General features: G+C 40.5%; 1 protein-coding gene across 1 annotated transcript in view; it reads left to right on the plus strand.

Annotated features, from left to right (window-relative positions):
- Positions 1-23,849, plus strand: part of ZBTB38 (zinc finger and BTB domain containing 38) — a 145,969-nt gene that overhangs the window by 30,982 nt on the left and 91,138 nt on the right. The gene's annotated exons all lie outside the window — the stretch shown is intronic.

Below are 23,849 nucleotides of genomic sequence, written 5' to 3' on the forward strand. Positions count from 1 at the left end.
CTCAGACTGTCTGCTCCTAGCGTTAGTATTAGATGTAAAATGAAAGGAGGGAAATGGTTTGCATGTCCAAAGTGGGTGGTTGATGTGTTTCCTGATTTAAAAAATAAAAAGCTTCATTAACTCTTTCTTTTTTTTAAGTAATCTCTCCACCCAAGATGGGGCTCGAACTCACAACCCCAAGGTCAAGAATCACATGCTCTACCAACTGAGCAAACTAGCTGCCCCATTAAACCTGATTTTAATCCATTAAGATATTCTTAGCTCAACTGGCCAAGACTATGGTTTCAATTTAATCTGAGTATAGACGTAACTACAGAGTTATACACACATATATTGTATAGCAGTACTTGTCATATATGTAAGGAATGTCCATACGGTCTATAATACTATGTATATGTTGTATAGGTTGTGCGCCCATTTGCTTTCAGACCCATTCCTCACCTTCACCTGCTCAGCTCTGTGTCTCAGAACTGACCTCACTGCAGACAGGTTTCCCAGACTGCCTGGTCACTTGGGTTCTAGCTGGGCTCAGCCAATGAGAAGCACTGGGGTGGAAGGAAGGGAAAGACCAGGGTGTTTCTCCCTAAGCCTCCTGCTATTGGATGGTATGAAGGGCCTGCTGTGGTTTCAGCTGCTGTTGGTGATCCCAACCCCTGGGCTCTGGTAATACCATCCCTCTGATTGTCCTTCCAGCTCAGGGTTGAGTGACTTCCCACCGTTACTAACTTAAACTTCTCAGGTCATCCATCAACTTGTATAACCATTTCTCTGCATTAAACTTCCTCTGTTATAAGTCTGTATAATAATTTCGGTTGTTCTGGTTAGACCTAACTAATAACATATGTCATGGTTAAAACACATTTTCCTTTAACATGGATTAGCTGTTAGTAAATTCCTTAATTAAGGTTGTCATTACCAATCTATTACTTCTGTAATTATTTGTTTGAAGGGTAGTTCATAATCTATTGAAGTTATTATTGCTTAAAAGTAAAATTTTAAGATGCTTAGATTTCACAAATGATTGTGAATTCTGCCAGCTTGAGCTCCAAAGTGGTGGCCTAAGTTTACTCAATATTTACTTATGATCAATGTAATGAAAATAGTGAATCATATGCCATTATTATGTTATTCATAGTAGAATTACTACTGCATTTTGCAGAAATAGCCCAAAATCTTCTTGAGCTAATATACGTACTGACTTCCAGCAATAGCATCATGAAGGAATGATCTGGTAGTAGTTACAGTAAAAGAAATGCTCATAATAACTTCAGAACTTAGAAGCAATTTATATCTCACTCTTTAAGTGATTTATTTTTATTATTGCTCATAATATCTTTCCTGAAACTTTGCCTAAAACCCTCTTTCCTGCTGACTGCAAATTCAGATCAACTGGATCATTCCAGGAGAGGAATGCATTAGTAGACTGTCTTCTAAGGGACCTCAACTAAATCAAGTCACTTTGGCTACCACTTCCTTTCTTCCCTTCCTTCCTCATCTTGCCCAAGCTTAAATGACCCTATAGTGTAAGAAAAGTGCATAAGAGAGCCAGGATTTCAACCATGGAACCTGGCACTGGATCTGTCAAGGGAATTTATGAATGTCTGATTTAAAGATGGCAGATTAGGCACGCTTGATTTTATTGTCACCAAGACCCCACCAAAATGAAAATAAAGGTATTTAAAAAGTGATAAATACCTAGTAATGGCAGAGGGACTATCAGCAGGTAACATATTTCAAAGATTTTTCTGGAGGGTAAACAGAAGAGAACGGAGGAAGCTAAATTCTCACCATGTGAGTGGGAGGTTGGAGGAGGATAGAACCAAGAAGGAAATCTTTTGCAGAGTAGAACTTGGGGCACTAGGCAACACAAATGAGTGAGTGATGGGCCGAAATTGTGATGGATAAAATAGTACAAAGGAGCAGTTGGCCTCTCACCTCCCCCCCCCAGTAGCCAGATAGGCTCTCCCCCCTGCATCGCCCCACTCCTAATAAAAAACAATATTCTCTTCTCTACCAAATGTAATGGCCCCATAGATAAGTCCCCTGGCATGTTGGTATTTAGGAGTTCCCTAGCCAAATAGCTGGGTTTCTGCCAAATAATCACAGTAAAAATAATGCAAGTAGTAAATAGTTACATAGCACTATAATGACTATTGTCATTATATATTATTATTATATTGTTATATATTAATTTATTTAATGCTCACAACAACTCTAGGAAGAAACTGAGGCACAGAGTGGTTAGATAATTTGCCTAAGATCACACAGCAAGTAGCTGGCAAAGCTAGATCACCACAAGGTGAAGACTCAATTAATAAGCCCCATCCAGCTGAAAAAAAAACGGAAAAGTACCAAGTAACATTTTATTGCCTCATTCTGAAGTAAAGTCAACTGAGGATGACCAGATATTTGAAGAAAGGTCACAACATGAAAGATAGATACAAATAAACACAAGAATGACCCGAGGAAAGAGTAAAGATAGGAAACAAAAGGGAAGAAAGAAACCACCAATAAGTATCTCAGAGGTATTTGAGAAGATTCTGCATTATAAGAGAACAGGATGCAATGAAATAGGAATAATCAGAGAAGTATGACTAGCCTCTGGAAATTAAAAATACATTTGTAAGGACCACCTGGGTAGCTCAGTCAGTGTCTGCCTTCCGCTCAGGCTCAGGTCGTGATCCCAGGGAAAGCCTGCTTCTCCCTCTCCCTCTGTTCCTCCCCACTGCTTGTGTACTCTCTCTCTCTGCCAAAAAAACATAATAATAATAATAATAATAATTATTATTATTATTAATAAATAATTCAACAGAAGGACTGCAATATAAATTCAAAGATATATCCCAGAGAAAGGACAAAGAGATAGAAATCATAAGAGGAAAAAAAAAAAAGAAGAAGAATCACAGAGGGCTAATCTATGATATCCCACATCTGATTAATTTAGCAAAAGAAAAAATAGATAATGAGAACTATAAGACATTTCCCAGAGGTGAAGGACATGAGTCTCCTAGACATATAATCATTAAATTTATACATTGAGGACACAGAAAAGGTTCTCCATGACATTTGTAATCCGTTCTGTGACCAAACTACGTCTTTCGTGCTCTCAGTAGTCTTAGTGTAAGACGCTGAAAATGAGCAACAGGGTTTACATTATTGTGACCATGAAAATATTGTTTGCTGTAGGGCTATTAAACACGCTGATTACATTTTTTTTCTTGTATAGCTCTTTGGTTTTTTCCTCCTCAAGTTTGTATTTGCCTTTCTGAGAATCGTTGCCATTATTTTATCCTCAAGCCTGTCTAATCACTTTATCTAATCAGGGATTCTGTCATATCCCCTTCTTTGTCCCTGAGATCCCTGAGAGCTCCATGGCTCCAGCACAGGAATCACTCAGTCTCTTCACTGGCTTAGATTGCTGCCTGGATCCCACATTTCCTTCTTTTATGCCCTTACTCCCTTAGTTTTCTGAGGTACATTCTCAGGTAACTTTTTTAGAAAGGATGTGTGGGTGATAAATTTTCTTCATCCTTGGGGCGCCTGGGTGGCACGGTCGTTAGGCGTCTGCCTCCGGCTCAGGGCGTGATCCCGGCGTTCTGGGATCGAGCCCCATGTCGGGCTCTTCCGCTGGGAGCCTGCTTCTTCCTCTCCCACTCCCCTTGCTTGTGTTCCCTCTCTCACTGGCTGTCTCTTTCTGTCAAACAAATAAAATCTTTAAAAAAAATTTTTTTCTTCATCCTTGTCTTTAATTTTCACATTTAATTGATACCTTGACTAGCAGTAGATTTTTACATTAAACATCATTTTTTTCTTGGAATGTTGAAAAATTACTCCAATGCTTTTTAGCCTCCAGTGTTGCTAATGACAAGTCAGATATAATTCAAATTTTTGTTCTGTTGGCGAATTCATTTCTCTCACCTTCTCTCACCCTCTTAAAATGGATACATCATGGGGTGCCTGGGTGGCTCACTCAGTTAAGCATCTGACTCTTGATATCAGCTCAGGTCATGATCCCAGGGTCGTGAGGTCAAGCCCTGCGTAGGGCTCCCCACTCAACAGGGAGTCAGCTTGAGATTCTTTCCCAATACCCTTGCCCTCACTCACATGCACTCTCTCTCCTTCTCTCTCTCTCTAAAAATAAATAAATAAATCTTTTTAAAAAGATGAATACATCAGGCAATCACAATATGAGCATATTGTTTAAAGGTACAGAGATACCTACGAGAGGAAACGTCATGAAAGATGAGAAATGGTTGCCTCTGCAGAGCGGTCCTGGGGAAGACATAATCCATCGCTTTTATTTATTTTTTCTTAATGTGCATGATTATTTTGACAAAGCTTTAAAAATTATAAACATGGGTTGCAGAATTATTTTGAAAAGCAAGGGAACGATGATCATACAAGTCAGGGTTGTATTACCTCTGAGTCGGGGAAGCTGTGCTTAGGGCTCAGAGAGGGGTGCTGGGGGCTCCTGGACAGGCAGCCTTGCCATTATTTGACTTGGGAGTCAATTAACTAGTTGCTTGCTTTATACTTACTCTTTATAAGTAGAAAGACTTTGTTTACATGTTTCATGAATTCTTTTTTTTTTTTTAAAGATTTTTTAAATTAATTTATTTGACAGAGATAGAGACAGCCAGCGAGAGAGGGAACACAAGCAGGGGGAGTGGGAGAGGAAGAAGCAGGCTCATAGTGGAGGAGCCTGATGTGGGGCTCGATCCCATAACGCCAGGATCACACCCTGAGCCGAAGGTAGACGCTTAACCGCTGTGCCACCCAGGCGCCCCTCATGAATTCTTCTGATATATGATTCACAATATTTTTAAAAAGGCATGTGACATACATTCCTTTCAAATGCCAATTTAAATATGTAGCCCAAGTCCAGCATAACAAAACAAAAATTGCCTTACAAAAAAAATTATAAATACTTCTTATTAGTATATCAAAATGTATATCATCAATTTTTCCCTTTTTGCTTCTCTTAGATTCAATATTATAAATTGAAAATGTTAAGTATAATCTTCATCTAATGATTTATTATTTACATCTGAGTTAAGCTTATGTTTTTTGAGGGGTTTTTTAAAATTCCCATGAAAGAGAAAGAAAAGATACTTTTCGAACCTCAGGTTGCTCAAAATTTCAGTCCGAACAAAGTTAAACCCTTGTTTTATGAGGTTATATTTAGATGTGCACTTCCGATTCTGTAATTCAGTTCCACATCGAGTACCTGTTATCTATTTGGAATCCATTTACCAAGTGAGTATTTATGCAAGACACAGTTTCACGTCTGGAAATGTAGTCAAGGTCCTTGCTCTCCTAGAGCTCACGTTCTAGGAGAGCAGAGAAGACAGATATTCAGCAATAAATAAATATATATATTATATATATATATTTGTATATAAAACATTTTAAATAAATGAATATAAACAAATATATAATATATAATTATATCTTATATATTTAATAAATATATTTAATAAATATATAATATATCAGGTGATAAAGAAAACTAAAGCAGGAAAAGGAGCTAGGGAATGAGTAGGAGAGTAGCTATTCTATGCAAGACCTGAATGAAATGAGGGAGGAAGCTGTGTGGTTATCTTGAGAACTATAATCTCAGCACCTTGTCTCCTTTGGGATATATATATATATATATATTTCTGTTCTTAAGGTGTGTATAGACATGAATGAACCAGTTGATCACTTGAACTCTCAGAATCAAAATTTCATAGAATCCTAGGATTCAGAGTATGTTTAAAGTGAAGATTTATAGATAAGGAGACAGTCAGTGAAAAAGCTTCAAGTTTAAAGAGAGATGTGGAAGAAGGCAAGAATGGAAGCAGCACTCCATCAAGGGAGGGCTAGCTAGACGGGGCCAAACGAGCAGCCAAGAAAATGGTGGAATCAACAGTATACATGCAGGAGGGAGAGCAGAGAAGAACATAAAGCCATGCAGCAGCCATAAAAATCTTATTTATAACCATCGTAGGCTCACAGGTAAATGAGCTCAGCTATCAAATTTGCACGGACAGAGGTCTGAGGAAACCTGACTGTAAAATTGAAGGTAGCAGGAGCACCCCCAAAGAAGACTAAGCTGCCTTCAGTCTAAGCACTGGTTTGCACTACTAAAATCTCCACCTCCACCCAAAAGTCTTGAAAAGTAGCCTAACGCAGACCATGGTCAAGGGGTTTCACTGCATAACACATAGCAAAACTTCCTCCAAATAGGCCACAGTCTCTTTCTCCCATATCCCTCTGTGCACACAGGTGCTCAGACCTTCTCTCTCTTTTGTCCCCACCGATCTCTGTCTTCACTATCTCTGTTCCTCCAGCCTTCCTCCCCTTATCATTCTCTCTAATGCAATCTCTCATCCCTCAACCCAACTCTAATCCTCCCTTCTGGTCCCTTTCCCCCAAGGGTGAGTCCTTTTCTCCAGTCTTCTATTTGTATCCATTACCTCAGCTCAGACAAACCAAAGAAACTTTCTCCAATTCACACCCCTAGGAGGAAGGGAAAATTAAAGAATTCTAGAAACTTCTTACTGAATGTCTTCACTCTTGTTATTAAATGAAAAGCAAAAGTTAATGTTGGAACTCATGGAGGAAAATTGAGAGCCAATCAGCTACCAATACAACAGATACTTTAGTTTTCCAGAGGGAGGGGATGTTGGGGAGGAGAGAGGAGGAGGGAGAGACCAACAGCTCTGAACTCATTCATGTGTCTGTCTTTGCTGTCCCACTGGATAATAGAGATCATGTCATGCATTGTTGAAGTCTGCACCATCCATAGCGCCTTAGCAGATATAAATACTTGAATGAATGAAAGAATTTGAGTGAATAAGTGAAGGAATGACTGAATATGGCAAAATCAGGCAGTGAGTGCAGTGAGTTGCTCCCAGGTGTCATGTGACTCACCATCATCTGGGACAGTTTCCTCTCAGTGATACTGCACTCCAGCATTGGTCTCTGGGGATACTCCAGTCATTTCTCCTACAAGTGTACTCTTGCAGAACATGGTCCTCAGCCAACTTCTGCAGTTTCTCATAACCACCTTATGAAGTCAACACTTGGGCATCTAGTCTTATGCTAGCTCCCAAATTTCTTCAACCCAGACCCTCCTGATTGTTGATTTCATAAGTCAATAATCAGTTCACTCCCTTACTAATAGTGCAGATTAAGTTGTATCAAGGTATAAACCCTTTGGAAGCATTATGCACAACACACACAGCTTGCATCTCAAAGTCAACTTTTTTTTAATACTATAAGCATTATTACAAAGAAGTCATTACTAACCCAAAGAGTCTCTAATTCTTGGTATTTCCCATGGGAGCTGCCTGCTAATCCTCCTTAAGCCCTGCTCTCATCACGTAATTTCTGTGCTGGAAACCCAACTGCCTCATGTCTGAACTGCTCTCCCCAGCACTGAAAACCATCCACAAACTGGTCCCATTCTCCAGCTATAGCTCCATGTATTCCCCAATACTCCTGGCATACATCACTGACCTCACAACCAGACATTGACCATTCCTACCTCTGTCCCTTTGTCAAGGCTCTGGAACCTTCTTCTCCTTCCCTTCCACCTTCCTCTTCCAGACAGCTAAAATCAGGAGATTGAATGGGCAAGGGACAGTGTCCCAGTGTCCCTCCTTCAGGGAGACTTCCCTAACTCATCAGTCTTTCTGTCTCTCTGGGCTCCCATGTTCTATCTACCTGCCCAGCTCATTGTATATTTCATGGCCCAGAGTCTTATCTATCCAGTGAGCTGGTACCCTCCTCCTGGAAGGACCCATATCTTTTACTTCTCTGTATTTCCCAAGTGCCAAACACGCATTGCCTTTTTGCACAGCAGGTGTTACTTTAAAACTCTGAGTCAAAGGAACTAAATCCATTTGTCTATTTGCTGTTCACCCAGTGGTTCCCCAATAGATTCCTCTTGGGCACCAGAGTTTTCAAGTAATTAAGATCCTGATCTAGGCTGGTGGGCCCCAATTCCAGGCCTCATTTTCATGATTCTTCTTGAAGATCCTGTTTCTATCTTTTTTTAAATGGGGAGCAGATCACTTGGGAAAAGTCTAAGAACTCATGTTTCCACTAAATTAATAAATGTATGTTATGAAATAAACAATACACGTTGTTTAGATGAGAGAATATCTAATAGGTAAAGATAATGGTGAAAGGAAAGAGTTAAGGAAACTCTGCTCAAAATGCAGGAGCCCTTCTCTTTCCAGGGGGAATTCTGTAGATCACAGTATAGGAGAAAATGTTGACAATAGTAAGAATTGCTGCATAGTACTCAGCTGCAAGTAATGCCACATTTCTATATTTCTCTAAATCAAATAAAACTTGGCTTCAAGTTCCTCACTCTCTACAGTTGGGAAAGAGTCAAATATCATAATCACTGGGTCTCTCTTTCTGCCCCCCAGGCTTTCATAGGCCCAGGGAAGTGGGGGTATCCTGATTTGTGACCATGGTGGGTGCCTTGGTTTCCACTGTTCCTTCTGCTACCCCGTGTACTAGTCCGGGAGGATGCTGGGAAGACCATGGAAAGGCTTCTGGATGCTGTGCCCCTCTCCAATGGCTACAAGTTATCCATGGAGGCCCCCACCCAGGCTCTCAAAGCAGGAGTGGATAGTGTCCAACCTCGATAGGCTTTCAAGTAGCCTCCCACCTGCGTTCCTGCAGGGGTGGTGGGACACAGACCCCTGCCACCCTGGAAACCTGTACTCACTACCGCTACACATGCATACTCACACACATGTGTGCGCACACTTCCCCCTCCTGGGGAACTACCCTGAGTGGAGTTAGGCCACACTTCCCTCCTTTGATCCTGAATAATTCTTAAGTCTGGCTTCCAAACAAATATCTGAGTGAAAAGGCTTTATCCTGGGGCCTAGAAACGTCTCTGTTTTAGACGGTGGAGCACAAAGGTCTGTTTCTTTTCCTCTGAGGAAGGGAAGCTCTGAACTTAAAACTCAAGGCCAAGAAGAAAATCACCTTATCATTCTTTTTTGCTGATAAGGCCACAGCAGTAAAAAGGATAAGACACCAATTAACTTTTCTGTCACTCTCTGTTTCCCGGGCAAACACAGAGCCTATAGCGCGTGTGGTGGCAGTGGGGGTGGGGTGGCTAAAAGCATTAACAAAGGAGGTTTGGACACCTGATGAAATCTCAAAGGGCAGCTTAGAGGGAGAAGCCAGGGAAAGGAACTTAAGCCACATGTCTGCAGCATTAACCGTAGCAGGTGCCACTGTGTCCTATGACCATTTGAAATGAGGAAATGGCAGTTTGCAAAGATTTCCTGTGCAGCCGTTGGACAAGGACTGGTGTGAGGAGCAGGGCGGCTAGCACAGTGGCCCAGGGGGCTGGCTGCCTGAAGGAAGGTTTGGGTCTTCATATAAAGTTTTATCAATCCTTACAGTCATCCAAATATCCAGCCTTTTCTGGAGCCTGGCATATTCCCTTATCCCACTGTCCTTCCTAAACAGGGCATAACAGCCCTATGATGCCCTTTGTACGTATTAGGAAAATGTGTCCCCTCAGGTGCGCTCCACTCACAGAGCCATGCAACCCGGCGTGGAGCTGCACCACTCACAGAGCCATGCAACCCGGCGTGGAGCTGCACCACTCACAGAGCCATGCAACCCGGCGTGGAGCTGCACCTGAGGGGACACATTTTCCTAACGCATACAAAGGGCATCATAGGACTGTTATGGCCCTGTTTAGGAAGGACAGTGGGATAAGGGAATATGCCAGGCTCCAGAAAAGGCTGGATATTTGGATGACTGTAAAGATTGATAAAGCTTTATACCAAGACCCAAACCTTCCTTTAAAGCTTAACCAAACAACAAGAAAGCAAAAAGCATCTATACAACTGAGTATTGATCAAGGGAAGCCAGGGAAGGGAAATCAGGACAGAGTAGCCCCCATCACTCCACGCAGAGTCTGTCAGTTGGTGATGTGCCATGTTAAGAAGTAGCCAGGTAACATGGCTAATTTCAGTCCAGGCAAATATGGAGAACTTTTAAAATAAATTCTCACTTAAACAGTTAAGTGTAGGGTTTTTAAAGATGATCAGCGCTGCCAGGCTTCCTTGTTTAGTATTGAAGGCAACCCAAAAATTGTCTTTAAAAGTGTGTTCTGCATCAGCCTCCTAGATGGGGAAACTGGGAAAGCGAGAATTTGAGATTTCCTTCATAACTCATCAAGAATGTTTTTTTACAAGTTAACTTGGAAATTATGAATGTAATACCTGTTTGTTGCAGAAAATAATTAGATCCTACCAAATTGCTCTTTCAAAATCATGTACATTATAGTACGTGTGCAACCCTACTGTTCATGTTTGATCTTTTCCCCACACACTTGACAAGTATGGATAGTCTCAACCTTTTCCATGTTTGCCCATCTGAGAGGCAAATGACCCTTGTTGTATATTATTCTCCATTTCCCTGATGCTAGTGATGTTGAACATTTTCATGTGCTGTCATTTCGACCTTTTCTGTACATATTACTTATTCATATGCTTTGGCCTTTTTCTAATGTGTTGTTTGTTCAGTTAGTGCTGATATTTATCCCTTAAATATTACATCTCTTAAAACTGTTTTCTTGAAGTCTGTTATTTGTCCTTTAACTTTTTTATGATATCTTTTGTCATACGGAAGGCTTGGGTTTTTATGTAGGGAAATTTCATTATTGATTTTCTTGATGGTGTCTTGGATTTTGTGATTTATTTAGGAAAGTCTCCTCTGTCACAAGATTATAAAAATATCCTCTTTTATTTTCTTCTGGTACTTTTATAGCCTTTAAAATGTTTATCATCAGTCTGGCTTTTACTTATTTGGCATATAATGCAGGGATAAGACCATTCATTAAAACCACCTAATGCGCTTTCCGTGCATCCGGGAGAGAAAGGGAGGATAAGTTCTTTCATCCCTCTGAGCAACAGTGATAAAAACTCTGTGAAGGAGGAAAAGACCATCCACTCTAGTGGGAAAACTGTTATGGCAACCATATAATCCGTAATTTCTAAAATGGTCCATATTTGCAATATTCTTGCTTACGGACACATTGTTACCATCCTACTTTTGATTTGGAAACTGCAGCTAATATAGCCAATGAGGTGGTGTGAGCACAAGCCTGTAAAAGAGGACAACGCAAACACCACAGGAGATGTATTGAATTCTATGAATTCAGAGGAGCAAGGGGTCTTTCTGCTTGGGAAGACTGGGGAGAACCTTTGAATTGGGCCTTGAAGGCAGGTTAAATTTTGAGAGACCAAGATGGTAGAAGAGGTCATACTAGGCCAAGGGAACACAGGAGCAGGGGTAGGGAAACAGGGAAGCACAGGTTGTGTTTCTGGAACCACTCATGAGCTGTCTGATTGGCTGCTATATAGAGAAGTAGCCAGGGGTTAACTTAGATGGTAGTTTGAGGCTGGAGGATAGAAAGCCTTGAATGCCGATATAATGAATTTGTGCTTTCTTTTCTTTTTCTTTTTTAGATTTTATTTATTTATTTGAGAGAGAGAGCATGACAGGGGGAGAGGGCAGAGGGCAGAGGGAGAGAGACACGCAGACTCCCCACTGAGCATGGAGCTAAGGCAGGGCTTGATCCCAGGACCCTGAGATTATGACCTGAGCCAAAGTCAGACATTTAACTGTCTGAACCATCCTGGTGCTCCATGCTTTATTTTCTAGGTAATGGAATCACCACTGAAGGCTGTATTTTTTTAAGATTTATTTATTAATTTGGGAGGGGGTGGGGGGATTTGCATGTGCATGCCTGGGGGAGGGACAGAGGGAGAGAATCTTTCAAGCCAACTCCCTACTGGGCTGGGAGACCTATGCAGGGCTCCATCTCACGACCCACGGGATCATGACCAAGAGTTGGTCATGATTTGATTTGATTTGATTTGATTTGATTTGATTTGATTTTGAGCCAAAACTAAGAGTTGGGCGTTTAATCAACTGAGCCACCCAGGTGTCCCTGAAGGCTGTATTATTTTAACAGCTTTATTAGGATATAATTCATATACCACACAATTCACTAATTTAAAGTGCACAATTCAGTGGTTTTTAGTATATTCACAGATAGGTGCAACCATTACCACAATCAGTTTTAGAACATGATCATCACCTCAAAAAGAAACCTTTTTAAAAATTGTATTTAAATTCAATTAATTAACATATAGTGTATTATTAGTTTCAGAGGTAGAGTTCAATGATTCATCAGTTGCATGTAATACCCAGTGTTCATTTCATCTCCTTAATGTCCATCACCCAGTTACCCCATCCCCCCACCCACCTCCCCTCCAGCAACCCTCAGTTTGGTTCCTATAGTTAAGAGTCTCTTGTGGTTTGCCTCCCTCTCTGCTTTTGTCTTATTTTATTTTTCCCTCCCTTCCCCTATGTTCATCTGTTTTGTTTCTTAAATTCCACGTACGAGTGAAATCATATGGTATTTGTCTTTCTCTGACTGACTTATTTTGATTAGTATAATCCTCTCTAGTTCCACCTGTGTTGTTGCAAATGGTAAGACTTCTTTTTTTTTTATGGCTGGGTAATATTCCATGTATATATACCACATCTTCTCTATCTATTCATCTGTCAATGGTCATCTGGGCTCTTAAAAAAGAAACCTTTATCTGTTACCCTCTAACCCATCTTCATCCCAAGCCTCAAGGCACTAATCTATTTTCTGTCCTTATAGATTTCTCTCTTCCGGACATTACATATAAATGGAATCATGTAATATGTGGCCTTTTGTGACTACCTTCTTTAGTTTGGTGTAATGTTATCACTAATGGTTTAAGTGATAGAACTCTCTAGTCAAAGTGGCTCTTTAGGAAGAGTGTTCTGGATACAGGATGGTGGAAGGGGGCTGGGAGAGCTTTAGGAGGGCATAACTGTAAGTAGCTGTTATGGGGTCATATGAGTGCAAGTAAGAAAACACTGAACCATAAATGACCTAAATAATAGGGACATAGTATCTTTGTATATGTGTGTTATTTGAAAAAAAAAATCAAAGTTTTTATTTTAATTCCAGTTAGTTAACATACAGTGTAATATCAGTTTCAGGTGTACAATATAGTGAGTCGACAATTCTATACAACACCCGGTGCACATCACAACAAGTGCACCCCTTAATCCCCATCACCTATTTCACACCCCCCCCCACCTCCCCATCTTCTGGTAACCATCAGTTTGTTTGCTATAATTAAGAGTGTTTTTTTGGTTTGTCTCTCCCTCTCTCCCTCTCTTTTCCCCTTTGTTTGTTTTGTTTCTTAAATTCCACATTTGAGTGAAATCATATGGTATTTGTCTTTGTCTGGAAGACTTATTTCGCTTAGCATTGTACTCTCCAGCTTCATCCATGTTGTTGCAAATGGCAAGATTTCATTCTTTTTTATACTGAATAATATTCCATTATATATATCTACCACATCATCTTTATCCAGTCATCAATTGATAGACACTTGGAATGCTTCCATATCTTGGCTATTGTAAATAATGCTGCTATAAACAGAGGGGTGCATATATCCCATTGAGTTAGTGTTGTTGTATTCTTTCAGTAAATACCCAGTAGTGCAATTGCTGGCTCATAGGGTAGTTCTATCTTTAACTTTTGGAGGAAACTCCATACTGTTGTCCAGAGTGGCTGCACCAGTTTGCATTCCCACCAACAGTGCTTGAGGGTTCCTTTTTTCCACATCCTTGGCAACACCCGTTGTTTCTTGTGTTGTCGATTTTAGCCATTCTGACAGGTGTGAAGTGATATCTCATTATAGTTTTGATTTGCATTTCCCTGATGGTAAGTGATGTTGAGCATCTTTTCATGTCTCCGTTGGCCATCTGGATGTCTTCTTTGGAGAAATGTCTGTTTGAGTCTTCTGCCCACTTTTAAATTGGATTATTTGTTTTCGGGGTGTTGAATTGTATATGTTCTTTATATATTTTGGATACTAATCCTTTGCCTTTTAGTTTTGTTGATTGTTTGGCTTTAGCAAGATTTTGTTTGTTAAATTTATAACTGTTTTATAAGATAACTAAAATGCCTGAGAGGATTTGACATTAAATTTGTAAATGTTGGGGCGCCTGGGTGACTCAGTCGTTAAGTGGCTGCCTTCAGCTCAGGGCGTGATCCTGGAGTCCTGGGATCGAGCCCCACATCAGGCTCCTCCACTGGGAGCCTGCTTCTTCCTCTCCCACTCCCCCTGCTTGTGTTCCCTCTCTCGCTGGCTGTCTCTCTGTCAAATAAATAAATAAAATCTTTAAAAAAATAAAATAAAATAAAATAAAATAAATTTGTAAATGTTGTTTTAAACATTTAAGGGTATTTACTTAGTTCAATTTATATAGATAGTTATTTGTTAGAGGAGTATAATCTTTTAAATTTATAAGTCAATGGAATATTAATTCAAGGATGAGAGAAAATAATTCTTATTTTTATACTTTTGAGCATATATATTTATGAATAAAACAACTATGTTTATAGGTGACTTTAAGCATACATTTTTCTTTTTTTTTCTTTTTTCTTTTTTTATTAAAGATTTTATTTATTTATTTGACAGAGAGAGACAGCCAGTGAGAGGGGGAACACAAGCAGGGGGAGTGGGAGAGGAAGAAGCAGGCTTCCAGTGGACGAGCCTGATGTGGGGCTCGATCCCATAATGCCGGGATCATGCCCTGAGCCGAAGGCAGATGCTTAACGACTGAGCCACCCAGGCGCCCCAAGTGTACATTTTTCTAACTTAAACTTAAATGAACCGAATATTGATTCAGACACATGTTAATGTACGTATTTCTTTCTTGCTCCAAAGTCTACTTTGGACCTTAAAACTCAATTGGTAGTGAGACACCCAACTCATCTAGGTTTTCTGGGGACTACTTTGGTTTCAAAACTGGGAAACTTGGCAAACGGGGGCAGTAAGTCACCATTATTGGCAGACAATCCCCTGACCTTTGCAACACAGCCCTGTGGCAACCTGGTGTGAAATCTGTGTGTAGGGTTATCATTCCCATAAACAGAGGCAGCAACTGGGCTCAGAGAAGTTAACATGGCTTGGCCAAGGCCATTATTCGGATTAAAACTTATTCACCTTTCTCATGTCCTTTTTCTACTTAATGTGATTGGTTGATTTATTTCTGAGGTCTTTCCTCCCTCCCCAGTAGAGAACTTGGTTTCTTCTTTCTAGAATAAATGAGTTTTATTTTCACCTGGAGAAGCCACAGTTTAGGATTAACTTCAGCAGTAATCCCTAGAAATTCCTTTGTAGAGACCTTCAGGGAGGTTGCCTTGGCCTTTGCAAGATGGGTAGAAATCAAGGTTACGAAGATGTTCAGAGCATAGATTACTGTGCATTTTTAAAATCATTTTGCTGATTATTTAAAATGTGTTACTACTTATAATTAACTTTTTAATAACAGTTTTATTGGGATATAATTCACACACCTTACAATTCATTCATTTATGCTCTTAACCACTATTTTTAAGTCAGGGAAATGCAAATTAAGGCAAAAGTGATGTGATGAGCACCGGGTGTTGTATATAAGTGTTGGGTCACTAAATTGTACACCTGAAACCAATATTACAATGTATGTTAACTTACTGGAATTTAAATAAAAACTAAACAAAAAATAAATGATAGGACATATAATATACTCTACTGCTCTTCCAAAAAAAAAGCAAAAGTGAAATACCAATTTTTACCCACCAGATTAGTAAAATGTAAAAAAAAAAAAAAAAAAGTGAAAATATCCAGTGATGACCAAGATGTGGGAGAATGTTTAGTCTCAGATAGCCATGGTTGGAGTATGTCTTGCTTCAGCTTTTTTGAAAATGATTTGAAAATATCTATTAAAATTTAAAATAAAAATTGAAATGATAATTTCACCTTGGACAATTTATTTCATAGAAATAAAAGTATGAAAGGGTAAGTATAAGGGTATTCATTACAACATGCTCTAATGGCAAAACAAACACCTGGAAAAAACTTTGTCCATCAGAAGGGAATGATTGAACCATATATGATTGGCCACACCAAAAATGAGTTAGATCCCTCTTACCCAAACTGCTGTCAATCTTATACCATTAAAACATTTTTATTTGAGTTGGCTCCAGGGTTCTACAAGGAAACAGAACTACTAGGATACATATTTACATTATATAGACATTAATAGTTTACATATATATACATAAATTAATAGGATATACAGAGAGAGAGAGAATATTTATTATGAGGAATTGGCTTACATGACTTTGGAGGCTGTGCAGTCACCTGCTGTGTCATCTGCAAGCTGTAGACCCAGGAGAGCCTGTGGTATAGTCCTGAGAACGAGGAGAGACCGTGGTGTCTCAGTCTCAGGGCACCCCGCTCATCAGTCAGGCAGAGTGAGGCCAAATGCCCCTGCCTCCACCTTTTTGTTCTATCTAAGCCCTCCACAGATTGTATGAGGGTCACCCACCATGGGCAAGGCCATTGGCTTTACTCAATCTACAGATTTCAAATGCCAGTCTCATCCAGAAACATTCTCACAGATACACCCAGAAGTAACATTTAGCCAAATATCCAGGTACCCCATGATCCAGTCAAGTTGACACATAAAATCAATTAGTACATGTATATTTGTTATAAAATGAAGTTTCATAGCACCACAGTCAATAGAAAACCAGTATTACTTGCTAAGCCTAGAAAGTATCTGTAAGCATAAACACAAAGACAACAAAAGGATGTTATTCATTCCTAGTTAGATAGCATGGCCTACCAAAGATTTTAATCCTGAGCCCAGCTCTCTACAAAAGAGTGAGATATCAAGTGTCAGAGAGATATTAAAGACACCACATGATTCAGTGTCATTTAATGTCCTTCATAGGCCATATTAGCTCCTTGGAGCCCACAGTACTGATCATTCCAAACTTTTGTAAACATATAGGAGATTCTTTATTGGATCTGAAGAGATATTCACAACTTATTAAATAAAAAAAGCAAGTTATAAAGTAATGGGTGTTAGTCCAACTTTTGTATAATAAGCAAAGTCAAAAGAAACCTCTGTTGATTGTTGCTTGTCTTGGTGTGCACGTGGAGAGGTGGATGAACAGCTAAAGTATAGCTAACCACAGGAAATGATAAGTCAAAAATTATCTAAATTTGGATTTTAATATAGTCCCACCTAATGAACCACCAAGGCTGTTAACATTGATTATGGGAAGGAGTGATGGAAAGTCTTTTGTATTACTTTTGACTTTTTCACAATTCTAATAAAAGCATTCCAAAAGAAATGAAAAGAGAGAGAGCACGTGGAGCCATCAAAAGCTATGAATAAGCTACAAGTCCTTGGTTATGTGTCAGTTACATCTCAATAAAGCCGGCGGGGGTGGGGGGGAAGCTGCAAGTCCTTGGGTAGATCACACACCATTTCTCCAATCCACCTCAGCACTATTGACATTTGAGGCTGGATAATTAAGGTGTTTAAATAACTCATAAGACATTAACAGTAACAGCCCTCCAGGGGGTCTATCCATTTGGATGAGGATGGAACCCTTAAATCTCAGGGATGAAGTTCCATCAGTAGTGAAGGACTTGGGGGAACTGAGGCCTTTTCCTCAGTTGTGAGGGGTTGTCCTGTGTATTATAGGATATTTAGCAGCATCCCTGGCTTTTAGGTACTGATGATAGTAGCATCCCCCACCCTCAGTCAAATGATAGCCAGAAATGTCCACAGAAGTTGCCAAAGGTTGCCTGGGGACAGAATCTCCCCTGGTTGAGAACCATTGGTCTAGTTCTCAATTTCTCAGCAGTGATGGGACACACCTCGAACCAAGTGTTCTCTAAGCTCCGTGGAAACTCTAACATTGTCTGATTTCATCAACTTTGAATCTACTGTTTTCCAGAAGCTGTTTTCCTCCAGAGCCACTAGAGGGGACACTCTGCAACATTAAGGACAAAACAGAGCACTTGGGGAACTTTGTTTTCCTTTCCTTGTGGACTTTGTTGTATCTGATTCAGAGGGCCCGGCCTTTAATAAATAGTCTTTGATGTTGAGAGTGATAACCCTTATCCACGAGACAGGTAGAGCTGTTTGTCTTGTGCTTCGTGCCATAAAAGTCAGTGTTTTTAGATATGGTTGAAGAGAGCAGAGTGCTCTTTGCTTTTTAAACATTCTTTATAAGGCAGTCAGGTGAATAATATTACTAAAAAGAAGTTATGTGTCTCCATGAGGAGAGCCTGTGGGACAACCAGGCTAGGAGGGGAAAGATTTAGGTCTCTTCCTGGTCCTGCCGCTTCCAGGCTGTGTGATGTTGGCCAAGTTTCTTAGCTTTCCTGGTTATATATAGCAGCTGAGGAGATAAGCTGAGAGGTTAAGGTCACACGTGGAGTTAAATGGTCAAGCAAGGGTTTGGATCTGACCTGTCAATTTCATGGCATAGCTGTGAGAATCAAAGGAGATGGTGTATGTGGAAGAGTTTTGAAAAATAGAAAACCCTGTACAAGTTCAGGATGTGGATTCGCAGGTATCAGAAGAGCAAGAGGAGGTGATGACTAAGAGGTAGCGTGGGGGCAGTGAGTGGGGGAAGCGGGCAGGGGTAGCTCCACGAGGGTAACAGAAATAATCCTCCATCTAGTGTTATCAATTATAGAAAAAGACCTCAGTGCCCCCAAATCCTTCATTACTGGTGGAACTGTATCCCTGGGACTTAAGGTTTTGATCCCTATCAAAGTGGACAAACCACTTGGAGGGGTGTTACTTCATGCTCTTATGAGTTGCTTAAACACCTTAATGAAAGTGAAAGATCTACTCCAACACTATTTTTTTAAACTTTTTTCTTTTTAACTCTGAACCACAGTAATAAATACGTTTCACAGAGAGACCCAGCTCACACACATAAAACTGAAACAAAAGTCTTGTACTTGAATTTTTCTGTTTTATTTTGTCACTTGAAACTAATGCTACTTCTGACCCAATAATGGTGGGTACTGACCTGCAGTTTTAAAAACACTGTTCTAGAGGTTTTCAGGGGAGGATAGAGTCCTGGTGCTGGACTGAGGAAACAAGAGATATGACCTCCAAACATTACACAGGGAGCCTCAATGATGAATTTTTTACAGTTTTCTAGGGGCTGATTCTTAGAGGAATGATTCAGGAAGAAGAAAGAAAAGCAATAATCCCAAATTCATCTAAATGAGTGATGATGGGCCACTGAGGAGTAGCCTCCCAGTTGGATTCTCAGAGGTCATGATCTAAACCCCACTCCATTAACATAAAGTATAGATGGCCATAACATAGCCACCACCATAACAAAAATAAAAATCCAGGGGCTCCTCGGTGGCTCAGTCGGTTAAGCCTGTGCCTTTGGCTCAGGTCCTGATCCTGGGGTCCTGGGATTGAGCCCTGTGTCAGGCTCCCTGTTCAGCGGGGAGTCTGCTTCTTCCTCTCCCTCTGCTCCCCCCCCCCAACTCATGTTCTCTCTCTCTGTCTCTCTCTAGCTTACTCTCTCTCTCAAATAAATAAATAAAATCTTAAAAAAAATTAACAAGTCCGTGAATAAAGATTATTTCCAATATAAGTAATATCAATTAAGAATAAAATAGGATAAGATTTAACAAGAGGAATGTAAGACTTACACACCAAAAGTGATAAAACATTGTTGAAAGAAATTAAAGATCTAAATATATGGAAAGTCTCCCCAGGTTCACAGATCAGAAGACTTAATATTGTTTTTTGTTTTGTTTTGTTTTGTTTAAAGATTTTTATTTATTTATTTGACAGAAAGAGACAGCCAGCAAGAGAGAGACACAAGCAGGGGGAGTGGGAGAGGAAGAAGCAGGCTCCTAGTGGAGGAACCTGATGTGGGGCTCGATCCCAGGACACTGGGATCACGCCCTGAGCCGAAGGCAGATGCTTAACGACTGCGCCACCCAGGCGCCCCAGAAGACTTAATATTGTTAAAATAAGGATACTCCCTAACTGGTCTAGAGATAGAATTCAATCTCTGTCAAAATCCCGGCTGGAATTTTTTGCAGAAATTGAGAAGATAATCCTAGAAATCAAATAGAAATGCAAGGGATCCAGGGCCACCTGGGTGGCTCAAGTCATGATCCCCCCTGGGATCAAACCCCCAAGTCGAGCTTCCTGCTCAGTGGGGAGCCTGCTTCTCCCTCTCCCTCTACCCCCCAGCCCGTGCTCTCTCTCTCTCACTCTCTATCTCAAGTAAATAAGTAAAATCTTTAAAAATAATTTTTTAATAGTTTTTATTTATTTATTTGACAGAGACAGCGAGAGAGGGAACACAAGCAAGGGGAGTGTGAGAGGGAGAAGCAGGCTTCCCACCGAGCAGGGAGCCCGATGTGGGGCTCAATCCCAGGACCCTGGGATCAAGAACTGGGCCAAAGGCAGACACTAAATGGCTGAGCCACCCAGGCACCCCTAAAAATAAATTTAAAAAAAGGAATGCAAGGGATCCAGAATGGCCAGAACAATCTTGAAAAAGCACAAGGTCAAAGCTGTAGTAATCAAAACAGTGTGGCGCTGGCATAAGAACAGACATCTAGATCCATGGAATAGAATTAAGAGTCCAGAAATAAACAAATATTTATAGTCAGTTGATTTTTAACAAAGGGGCCAAGACAATTCAATGGGGAAAAGAATGGGCTATTTTTAAAAATAAACTATTTATTTTAGAATAGTTTTAAATGTCCAGAGTTCTTGTGAGAATATTCTTTTCAACAAACGGTTCTGGATATCACAGGAAAAGAATGACTATGGATCCCTACCTTACACCATAAAAATTAACTTAGAGTGGATCATAGACCTAAATATAAGAACTACAACTATAAATCTATTAGAAGAAAACTCAGGTGTAAATCTTTATGACCTTGAGTTAGATGACAGTTTCTCAGATATGATACTAAAAGCACAGTGATGTAAGAGAAGATAGATAAATTGGACTTCATCAGCATTAAAAACCTTTCTCCTTCAAAGAATATCATAAAGAAAGTGAAATGACAATCCACCAACAAGGCAATAATATTTGTAAAACATATATCTGATAAAGGATTTGTATGCAGAATGTATACTCAACAATAAGAAGACAAATAACCCAATTAAAAATGGACAAAGGATTTGAACGAACAGTTCTCCAAAGAAGACATACAAATGACCAGTAAGTTCGTGAAAAGGTGCTCAACATCCTTTGTCACTAGGGAGATGGAAATCAAAAGCAAAATGAGATACCACATCGCACCCACTCGGATGGCTAGAATCAAAAAGACAGACAAGAAGAATGTTGTGAGGATGTGGAGAAATCGGAACTCTCACACGTCACTGGTGGGAATGTAAAATGGTGCACTTTGGAAAACGTTTTGACGGCTTCTCAAAATGGTAAACATAGAGCGCTTGCTTCGGCAGCACATACACTGAAATGTTAAACATAGAGTCACCGTATGACCCAACCCAGCAGTTCCACTCCTTGGTAGCTACCCAAGACACACAAAAATGTATGTCCACACAAAAATGTGTACTCGAATGTTCGCGGCAACATGACTTGTAACAGTAAAAAATGGAGACAACTCAAATGTTCATCAACTGATGTATGGGTAAACAAAATGTGCTACATCCACACGATGAAGTATTACTTGGGCCTAAAAAGGAATGAAGTACAGGGGCACCTGGCTGGCTTGGTGGGTGGAGCATGTGACTCTTGATCTCAGGATTGTGGGCTCAAGCCCCATGCTGGGCATAGAACTTACTAAAAAAAATTTAAAATAATAAAATAAATAGAATTTTTAAAAAAAGAATGAAGTATGGATAGATTCTACAACATGGATAAACTTTGAAAATATTACGCTAAGTGAAAGAAGCCAGACACAAAGGCCACATATTATGTGATCCCATTTATATGAAATGGCCAAATCTATATGTAAATCTATAGAGACAGAGAGAAGATTGTTTGCCTAGCACTGGGGGGAGGGATGGTACATAAGTGAGGAGTGACTACTAATGGGCACATAGTTTCTTTTGGAGGTGATAAAAAGCTTCTAAAATTCTATGACAGGTCACAGAATTCTGTAAATATACTAAAATCCATTAACTTGTACACTTTAAGTGGGTTAACCTTATGGTATGTAAATTATATCTTAATAAAATGTGTTTCTAAAAAGTGAATGTTATGAGAGAAATTAGAGGCAGCAAGTGTAGACCAGTCTTATGAGGAATTCCTTGAACCCGTAAAGATTTAATTAATTTATTTTTTAATTACGAGTATATAACTGCATTTGTTGTAACAAAGGATTGTCCAGATGATGTATAGGTTAGAGGGTGTCACTATATTTACTTCTCTGTGTCCCCCAGTAGATGTTTCGCCCAATTCTGATTTTATCCTATTAGAAGCAGCCTCAGAACACATAGTACAAGGCTCTGCATCTCACTTAAGCTTACTCATCATTTCTCCTTCTTTCCTTTCCTTTTCTCTTCACATTATCCTGGCCCCACAAGGTAAACTGAAAAAATAATCAGCCTCTCTTCATCTTATTAGAGAAATAACTACCTGTGTACATGAAGCAAGCAAGGCCACCAGGCCTTTGGGGAAGCAGAGTGGGGAGGTGCCCAGAGCCATTTTCTGCAGAGAGAAAAGGAAAGAATAAACAAGCCTTCTGCCAAAAAATGCCTGGAACTTAAATCGCTTTCCTCAGCTCAAGGTCAGGCTGTGTGTGGACTGTTGACAGTGACCCTGATGAGTTGTTGCTCCCTTAATTAAACGCAGGTGGCTTTCTCTCTTCTGAAATTCACCTTTGCTAATTCCACCTGCCTGGGAAGTCAGACCCCCCCCCCCCCCAGCACAAGTGTAATTCCTCAGAGTGGCAACTGGCAGCGCTCCTAGGAACAAGGTAACTACAGGGTGTCCCCAGTTATCAGAGGCATTGATCTCCTGAGCCCATGAGAGGGGTCTCATGACCACAGTGGAAGGAAGGCTGTGGAGTGGTGTTATTGAGGAGGCCAGTGACGACTCCCTCCCCTTCTTCAGCAAGGGGCTGGAAATTCCTGGCATTTGTCTTCCTCTTGGAATGAGACATTCACTCTAGAAGAATCATGGAAAAGTACAAATCATGAAATCAGAAACCCCAGAAGGAGAAGATACCTCCAAGGTCATCTTTATCCCAGGCCCAGATACCCCTGGAAGCAGATGTTCTCCTCTTGCCAGCCCTCCTCATCTTGGCTTGAACACAGCCACTGACAAGACTCGCACTCCATCCCGGAAAGGCAGCTTATGCCTGATAGGGCTGTGCTAAGGGCAGCGACTGCCACTGGCAGGTCCAGTGCTGTTCCTGTCACCTCCCGCTCCTCTCGTACTTGAAACACACCATTGTGCTAGCTCCTCCTCTAGCCCTTGGAGTCTTTGAGAGCTATCTTGTCTTTCTTCCCTGTAGTCTTCTTGCCTGTCCCAGACTAGGGCTTTGGCTGCACTGACCCCCCATGTATGCCCATTAGTCCAGGGGGCAACAAAGACAAGTCTGGGCCTCGGCCCCTCTGACGTACTCTGTCCACTGTTCTCTCACACCCTGCATCCAGATCCCCCTGGCTTTGTCCTCCCATCCTAGCTTCTCATCCCCACTTGGACCTGACAGTGAACATGCCCTCCTGACCACTTTGCGTGTCCCACCAAGACTCAGACCTTGTGTTGACCCATCAAGAGTCCATGAGGCCCACTACTCTACGCAGATCATCCCTAATTGCTCCATTCCTTCCTTGTGCAATTGGTTTTAAGCCCCATCATTACCTTACCTTTGCTCACCTGAACCAGGCTGCCCTTGGTCATTATTCACACATTGACCTAAGCCACTCACCATGGTGGTTCA

Source organism: Ursus americanus, chromosome 20 (genome assembly GCF_024610735.1).
Source record: "Ursus americanus isolate L20-20 chromosome 20, mUrsAme1.1.p, whole genome shotgun sequence".
In the NCBI taxonomy this organism is placed as follows: Eukaryota; Metazoa; Chordata; class Mammalia; order Carnivora; family Ursidae; genus Ursus; species Ursus americanus.